Source organism: Cherax quadricarinatus, chromosome 81 (genome assembly GCF_038502225.1).
Source record: "Cherax quadricarinatus isolate ZL_2023a chromosome 81, ASM3850222v1, whole genome shotgun sequence".
In the NCBI taxonomy this organism is placed as follows: domain Eukaryota; kingdom Metazoa; phylum Arthropoda; class Malacostraca; order Decapoda; family Parastacidae; genus Cherax; species Cherax quadricarinatus.
In genome coordinates this window covers 17,251,389-17,261,283 of record NC_091372.1, presented here as the reverse complement: position 1 = coordinate 17,261,283, position 9,895 = coordinate 17,251,389, and positions in this window count along the sequence as shown.

The following is a 9,895-nucleotide window of genomic DNA, read 5'->3' as shown; positions in this document are numbered from 1 at the left end:
AAGGTATACAAGTACATGTACAAGGTATACAAGTACATGTACAAGGTATACAAGTACATGTACAAGGTATACAAGTACATGTACAAGGTATACAGACCATAGCTGAGAACAATGACATACTACTATATAGAAAGTCCCTTGTTATGCTCTGCATGTCGAGCAAATTAGGTCAGTGTCCCAGGATGCGACCCACACCAGTCGACTAACACCCATGTACACATTTTACTGATGGGGAACATAGACAACAGGTGGAAAGAAACGCGCCCAATGTTTCTACTCTGGCTGGGAATCGAACCAGGTGTAGAAATTAAAGCAAATCAGACCTAAAGAAACTGAAGTTTAGCCTCAGGCCACTAGATGGTAGTATGGTTCCAAGTAGTGGGAACAACCATAACCCCCTTCGTAATGACTTTTCCCTCACACTGTGACAAGGGCCATGATTACCACCAAACATGATTACAAGTGCATGTACAAGGTATACAAGTACATGTACAAGGTATACAAGTACATGTACAAGGTATACAAGTACATGTACAAGGTATACAAGTACATGTACAAGGTATACAAGTACATGTACAAGGTATACAAGTACATGTACAAGGTATACAAGTACATGTACAAGGTATACAAATACATGTACAAGGTATACAAGTACATGTACAAGGTATACAAGTACATGTACAAGGTATACAAGTACATGTACAAGGTATACAAGTACATGTACAAGGTATACAAGTACATGTACAAGGTATACAAGTACATGTACAAGGTATACAAGTACATGTACAAGGTATACAAGTACATGTACAAGGTATACAAGTACATGTACAAGGTATACAAGTACATGTACAAGGTATACAGACCATAGCTGAGAACAATGACATACTACTATATAGAAAGTCCCTTGTTATGCTCTGCATGTCGAGCAAATTAGGTCAGTGTCCCAGGATGCGACCCACACCAGTCGACTAACACCCAGGTACACATTTTACTGATGGGGAACATAGACAACAGGTGGAAAGAAACGCGCCCAATGTTTCTACTCTGGCTGGGAATCGAACCAGGTGTAGAAATTAAAGCAAATCAGACCTAAAGAAACTGAAGTTTAGCCTCAGGCCACTAGATGGTAGTATGGTTCCAAGTAGTGGGAACAACCATAACCCCCTTCGTAATGACTTTTCCCTCACACTGTGACAAGGGCCATGATTACCACCAAACACGCATTTTGATTGGCTCGATCTGAACCCCCACCCATTGTTTTTCAGAGTTGCAAGCGTTCAGAATCACACTTGAAACTGTTTGCAGTCTCTACTCTCCTACATAAACGTAGAGAAGAGTGACTGGGTTTTCAGTCCCGCTGTACTAAGGAAGCTGCCAGAGAAAGTTCTGGAGTACTTGAAATAACGATTCAGCAAGTGTAGGTTCACCTGGGCTCAGATAAGCGAAGGATTGCAATATTATTGTGGCTTATGTGTAGAATACACTGCAAAATGATTTCAATCATGTTAAATGGCCACCCAGTGTGTCACCACATAAGGAGCCAACTGCTAACGAGTCTCATACCCCTTGTCACTCTGGGATGAGTGAAAGAGAGGTGGAAAGGCCAGACTCCACCTGCCTCCACCCACACTACTGATTGCTTACTATGCTTTGGGTCACACTGGGCCCCTTCTTGTGATGAGTTCATGACGGTCCCTGACCAGAAACATAGAGTCCAAGTACTAAGATTCTGTGACAAATGCCTGGGTGATCGATCACCCAGGAAGTGACTGCAGTTCCAGATACCTGAAATGTTGGAAGTGCAGGGGTATGCATAACACAACATATTGTTATAAATTTGTGCCCCCCTAAAATTCTAATACCCCAACTACTTTTGATTGTCATTGTTGTATTCAACTACCATTCTACCTCATAGTCTTAATTGTGTTTAATATCTACAGAATCTATCTCCTTTTTTACAACTTACCACATCACTGTTCCATCTTATTTTAGTATAAACTAACCATAACTTGTCTTCAATAATTCTACCTCACTTTAAAAAATACTCAATTACCCATTTTTATTCTAAAATCCCTATTATTGCCCAATTTTGCTTTAAACTATATTGATCAGACTTATTGTAAACTTCTTTTATTGTCCATTTTATTCTATACTTTTTTAAACTAGTATTTTCAACTACAACTTTTATATTATCCTGTCTACCATCTTACTAGCATATTATAACCAAGTCATTGCCATTTTTATTTTTATCATTTTTTTTATTATTCTTTTGCTACCTTAATTTGTGTATTTTATCTTGTCAATTTAAATCTAGTTATACAATAATTCTTGTAAACAACTTATATAAGACCTTAGTGCAATTACAATTGAGAGTCTTGTGCCTTTTTTATATTATTAGATTAAACTCAGTTGTACTATAGTCAATACCAAATTCATTATATTAGACCATAGTGTAATTACTAGTGAGAGTCTGGTGCTATTTTTAATTTGTATTTTTATATTATTAGATTAAATCTAGTTGTACTATAGCTCATTCTAGCTCAAAACATAGACTCCACAAAAGTCATTATATTAGACCTTAGTGCAATTACAAGTGAGAGTCTTGTTCTATTTTTAATTTGTATTTTTATATTACTAGTTTATACCTAGTTGTACTTTAGTTCATTCCAGCACAACACACAGACAACATCAACTTCATTATGTGTAGTAGTGACTATACTCTATATGACCAAAATACTCTAGCTATATACTTGTCCACACTTCCTACCACTACAGATATCAGTACTAGAACTCAACACACAACTCAGGATATAAATAACCATAATTTAAACCTAGAAAATGATTGATCAAGTTGACCCTGATCTAAACCTCCATAATCTGACACCCAATCAAAAACTATTGGAAAGTAACTGCCTTTATTACACAGCATCACAAGCCACCACTATCCTAAACAATGCTAAAAGTCTATCAGTACTTAACTACAACATCAGGTCCTTAAGCAAACACTATGATGACCTCCTAGCACTCCTTGAATCACTAAAGACACCCTTCTCCTGCATTATTCTTACTGAGACCTAGCTTAAGCAGGACACAATAGATATCTACCCACTACCAGGATACACAGCAATTCACAACTGCAGACCAAACCAAGTTGGGGGTGGTATTGCAATCTATTACTCTAACCAATTATCTTGTCTTAGCACCACTTGCTTTAGTGATGAATATGGGGAATACATTTTTGCTAATTTTACTGTAAAAAACCTTAAGGCACCTATAACAATCGGTGCCATTTACCGGATACCTCACACAAACATCCCAAATTTCAGTGAGAAATTAAAGTCACTAATATCAAACAGACAAATGAATAAGCACCACCTTCTCTTAGCTGGAGACTTCAACATCAACCTTGGCTTACTAGATGATCAGCCTGTAACTGATTTCATCAACAATATGAACAACACACTTCTCATACCAACAATAACTAAACCAACCAGGCTCACTGAGACAAGTGCAACCATAATAGACCACATATGGACCAATATACTAGCCCCCCTTAAATCAGTGATAATCACAGATAGCACTACAGACCACTACCCTACCTTCCTCCTGACAAACATTAGTAAACCACCACTTGAATACAATAAAGTTTCATTTAGACTCCATGATGAGGCCTCAGTAAGAAAGTTCACAACTGACCTAGAGACTGTTGACTGGCCAATGGTATTGATGACTGGACAGACATTTTTCTTAACAAATTACTTAGACTATACAACAAACATTGTCCTATAAAAACGAAACAGATCACAAACAAACGGCTTGATTGCCCATGGCTAACCAGCACCATTCTGAAATCCATTGATAAGAAACACCAATATGAAAAGCAATGTAGACAGGGCTTAATACACAAAGATATTCTTAAACACTATTCATCAGTTCTCACCAAAGTAATAAAGAAAGCCAAACAACTATACTACTCCAGTCGATTCACAGACACTAGAGGAGATATGAAAAAGACCTGGAAAACACTCTCTCAGATTCTAAGGGCCCAAAAACTGAAAAAAAAAAAAGCACTAATGATGCAATCATAAAAATGCTAGATCTGCTTTACACAGCATTGGAAAATAAGGAATATCCACTAGGAATTTTTATTGACCTAAGAAAAGCTTTTGACACAGACCACGACATCCTACTCCACAAACTTGACCATTACGGTATAAGAGGCCATGCGCTTGCTTATTTCAAATCTTACCTTACTAATAGGTATCACCATTAAAGACACAGCATCAACAACACGGCCACTTGATACTGGAGTTCCACAGGGAAGTGTCCTTGGTCCCCTGCTCTTCCTCATATACATCAATGATCTTCCAAACGTATCCCAACACCTGAGACCCATTCTCTTTGCTGACGACACGACTTATGTCATCTCTCACCCTAATCTTGCCACCCTCAACACCATTGTTAACGAGGAGCTGATCAAAATATCGACTTGGATGACAGCCAATAAACTTACGCTTAACACTGGCAAAACCTACTATATTATGTTTGGTAGCAGAGCAGGAGATGCACAAATTAACATTAAGATCGACAACACTCTAATTACCAGACATAATGAGGGCAAATTCCTAGGCCTATACCTTGACAACAACCTGAATTTCAGCACCCATATCCAACACATAACCAGAAAAGTATTCAAAATGGTTGGGATCCTCTCCAAGATACGATACTATGTGCCGGAAACTGCCTTTCTCACACTATCTTTGAAAGGGTCCTAAGAAGCAAGATCACCACCCATCTAGAAACCCATCAGTTACACAACCCAGGGCAACATGGGTTTAGAACAGGTCGCTCCTGTCTGTCTCAACTACTGGATCACTACGACAAGGTCCTAAATGCACTAGAAGACAAAAAGAATGCAGATGTAATATATACAGACTTTGCAAAAGCCTTCGACAAGTGTGACCATGGCGTAATAGCGCACAAAATGCGCGCTAAAGGAATAACAGGAAAAGTTGGTCGATGGATCTATAATTTCCTCACTAACAGAACACAGAGAGTAGTCGTCAACAGAGTAAAGTCCGAGGCAGCTACGGTGAAAAGCTCTGTTCCACAAGGCACAGTACTAGCTCCCATCTTGTTCCTCATCCTCATATCCGACATAGACAAGGATGTCAGCCACAGCACCGTGTCTTCCTTTGCAGATGACACCCGAATCTGCATGACAGTGTCTTCCATTGCAGACACTGCAAGGCTCCAGGCGGACATCAACCAAATCTTTCAGTGGGCTGCAGAAAACAATATGAAGTTCAACGATGAGAAATTTCAATTACTCAGATATGGTAAACATGAGGAAATTAAATCTTCATCAGAGTACAAAACAAATTCTGGCCACAAAATAGAGCGAAACACCAACGTCAAAGACCTGGGAGTGATTATGTCGGAGGATCTCACCTTCAAGGACCATAACATTGTATCAATCGCATCTGCTAGAAAAATGACAGGATGGATAATGAGAACCTTCAAAACTAGGGAGGCCAAGCCCATGATGACACTCTTCAGGTCACTTGTTCTATCTAGGCTGGAATATTGCTGCACTCTAACAGCACCTTTCAAGGCAGGTGAAATTGCCGACCTAGAAAATGTACAGAGAACTTTCACGGCGCGCATAACGGAGATAAAACACCTCAATTACTGGGAGCGCTTGAGGTTTCTAAACCTGTATTCCCTGGAACGCAGGAGGGAGAGATACATGATTATATACACCTGGAAAATCCTAGAGGGACTAGTACCGAACTTGCACACGAAAATCACTCACTACGAAAGCAAAAGACTTGGCAGACGATGCACCATCCCCCCAATGAAAAGCAGGGGTGTCACTAGCACGTTAAGAGACCATACAATAAGTGTCAGGGGACCGAGACTGTTCAACTGCCTCCCAGCACACATAAGGGGGATTACCAACAGACCCCTGGCAGTCTTCAAGCTGGCACTGGACAAGCACCTAAAGGCAGTTCCTGATCAGCCGGGCTGTGGCTCGTACGTTGGTTTGCGTGCAGCCAGCAGCAACAGCCTGGTTGATCAGGCGCTGATCCACCAGGAGGCCTGGTCACAGACCGGGCCGCGGGGGCGTTGACCCCCGAAACTCTCTCCAGGTAAACTCCAGGTAATACCACTCATTTATCCATACCTCACCTATGCTATTTGTGCTTGGGGATCAACTGCAGCAACACACCTAAAGCCAATAATAACCCAACAAAAAGCTGCAGTAAGAATAATCACTAAATCCCATCCCTGGCAACACACCCCCCCACTCTTCATAGATCTAAACTTACTCCCTGTTCAGTACATCCACACTTACTACTGTGCAATCTACATCTACAGGACCTTAAACTCCTATATCAACCTTGACCTAAAATGCTTTCTTGATAGTTGTGACAGAGCCCACAGGCATAACACCAGACACAAACATCTCTACGACATTCCCCATTGTCCGACTAAACCTTTACAAAAATTCAATGTATGTCAAAGGCCCTAAAATCTGGAACACCCTACCTGAGAACTCGAGAACTGCAGACACATTCATCACCTTCAAAACTACCATTAGAAAACATCTTATCTCCCTGATAAACCCCATCAACTAACTACACGAATACCACCTGGTGGTTCACACTTACACTCACTCACTCACTCATTTGACCATAAACAGAAATATTAATCTCAATCTTAAAATAATGAATCCTGTGATACTCCAATACTGAAACTATGTACTGTGCCAAAACAAAAGCATTCACATTGCTAAACTCACAAACTAGTATTTAGTCACTTAGCCATAATACCAACTTACCTCATAATTTGTAATATTTTAAAATTAAGAATTAAACTGAGTCTGCCCGAAATGCCTAGCCATGCTAGGTGTTCTAGTGGTACACTCTGTAATTATTATTTTACTACATGTAAACCAAACAATAACCAAATTCTGTAAACTCAGCATTGTAATCCTTATAGAGAATAAACTTTGAATTTGAATTTGAATTCTGTCCCTACTGTACTATAACCACATAGAAAACAGGAGGATGCAGGTCACAGCTGAAAACTGGAGGGAACTATTCTTTCTCCCTCCAGTCTACACGCCTTGAGGGGCGGCTATGTTGTGCGGCGCGCGCGAATTAAAAAAAAAATAGAAAAAAAAATATGAAAATTGAACTAATGGTATATAAATATAGCTTAACTATTTGGCAACACAATGGTACAAGAATCGTTGTTTCACGATGTTCCTACACGGAATTATAGTCCTTTATAACATGTATGGTGACACCACCACTCACAGCATGCCTATTCACATTTCGATTTTTTCATTTAATTCTTGTATTATTCTTTCTAAGATAATTGACGATTTGGCATCATAACAGAGTGAGTGGAACTAATACAGAGTCTGAGAGAACACTACGGCTTATTTACCTATCATAATTGATCAAATATGATATACACAGCATAAATAATACGCTAATACTCCAGAATGAATAGTATTTGGCAAATACCGAGCAGTCCGACAGAGGTATCAAGTTACAGCTACGATGGTATGGGATAGTCCTACCAGTGACTATGCCTACCAGTGACTATGCCCTCGTCTGCTACATGTCTCTCTTCACTGACGCCTATATAAGCGCCAGTCTCCTTACCTGTGCTTCAGAATCTCTACAACCACGGAGTTGTAAACACCACCTCCAAGGCTGAGGGACTGATTACCTCATCTTTTGTATATAGTTCTTCTGTTTTCTAATTATGTCCAAGAATTTGTATTGATAAAGCCACTGGATGGCGAAACGTCTACAATAAAGATATCCAGATGTTGCACAAGTGTCTTAACTTTCATCATAGTCCTACCTACACAAATTCTCCCCTGGGTACTTGTATTATAGAAAATGAAGTGTGCCACAGGGCTAACTATGATATACACTCGTAATAAGCGATAAGATTTTCTTCGGATTTTTAGCCCCGGAGGGTTAGCCACCCAAGATAACCCAGAAAAGTCAGTGCGTCATCGAGGACTGTCTGTCTTATTTCCATTGTGGCCCTCAATCTTGTCCCCCAGGATGCCACCCACACCAATCCACTACCACCCAGGATGCCACCCACACCAGTCCACTACCACCCAGGATGCCACCCACACCAGTCCACTACCACCCAGGATGCTACCCACACCAGTCCACTACCACCCAGGATGCCACCTACACCAGTCCACTACCACCCAGGATGCCACCCACACCAGTCCACTAACACCCAGAGTGCCACCCACACCAGTCCACTAACACCCAGGGTGCCACCCACACCAGTCCACTAACACCCAGGGTGCCACCCACACCAGTCCACTAACACCCAGGATGCCACCCACACAAGTCCACTAACACCCAGGATGCCACCCACACCAGTCCACTACCACCCAGGATGCCACCCACACTAGTCCACTAACACCCAGAATGCCACCCACACCAGTCCACTAACACCCAGAATGCCACCCACACTAGTCCACTAACACCCAGGATGCCACCCACACCAGTCCACTAACACTCAGGATGCCACCCACACCAGTCCACTAACACCCAGGATGCCACCCACACCAGTCCACTAACACCCAGGATGCCACCCACACCGGTCCACTAACACCCAGAATGCCACCCACACTAGTCCACTAACACCCAGGATGCCACCCACACCAGTCCACTAACACCCAGGATGCCACCCACACCAGTCCACTAACACCCAGGATGCCACCCACACCAGTCCACTAACACCCAGAATGCCACCCACACTAGTCCACTAACACCCAGGATGCCACCCACACCAGTCCACTAACACCCAGGATGCCACCCACACCAGTCCACTAACACCCAGGATGCCACCCACACCAGTCCACTAACACCCAGAATGCCACCAACACCTGTCCACTAACACCCAGGATGCCACCCACACCAGTCCACTAACACCCAGGATGCCACCCACACCAGTCCACTAACACCCAGGATGCCACCCACACCATTCCACTAACACCCAGAATGCCACCAACACCTGTCCACTAACACTCAGCATGCCACCCACACCATTCCACTAACACCCAGGATGGCACCCACACCAGTCCACTAACACTCAGGATGCCACCCACACCAGTCCACTAACACCCAGGATGCCACACAGACCAGTCCACTAACACTAAGGATGCCACCCACACCAGTCCACTAACACACAGGAAGCCACCCACACCAGTCCACTAACACCCAGGATGCCACACACACCAGTCCACTAACACCCAGGATGCCACCCACACTAGTCCACTACCACCCAGGATGCCACCCACACCAGTCCACTACCACCCAGGATGCCACCCACACTAGTCCACTAACACCCAGAATGCCACCCACACCAGTCCACTAACACCCAGAATGCCACCCACACTAGTCCACTAACACCCAGGATGCCACCCACACCAGTCCACTAACACTCAGGATGCCACCCACACCAGTCCACTAACACCCAGGATGCCACCCACACCAGTCCACTAACACCCAGGATGCCACCCACACCGGTTTACCTACCTGGATTTTACCTGGAGAGAGTTCCGGGGGTCAACGCCCCCGCGGCCCGGTCTGAGACCAGGCGTCCTGATGGATCAGAGCCTGATCAACCAGGCTGTTGCTGCTGGCTGCACGCAAACCAACATACGAGCCACAGCCCGGCTGATCCGGAACTGACTTTAGGTGCTTGTCCAGTGCCAGCTTGAAGACTGCCAGGGGTCTGTTGGTAATCCCCCTTATGTGTGCTGGGAGGCAGTTGAACAGTCTCGGGCCCCTGACACTTATTGTATGGTCTCTTAACGTGCTAGTGACACCCCTGCTTTTCA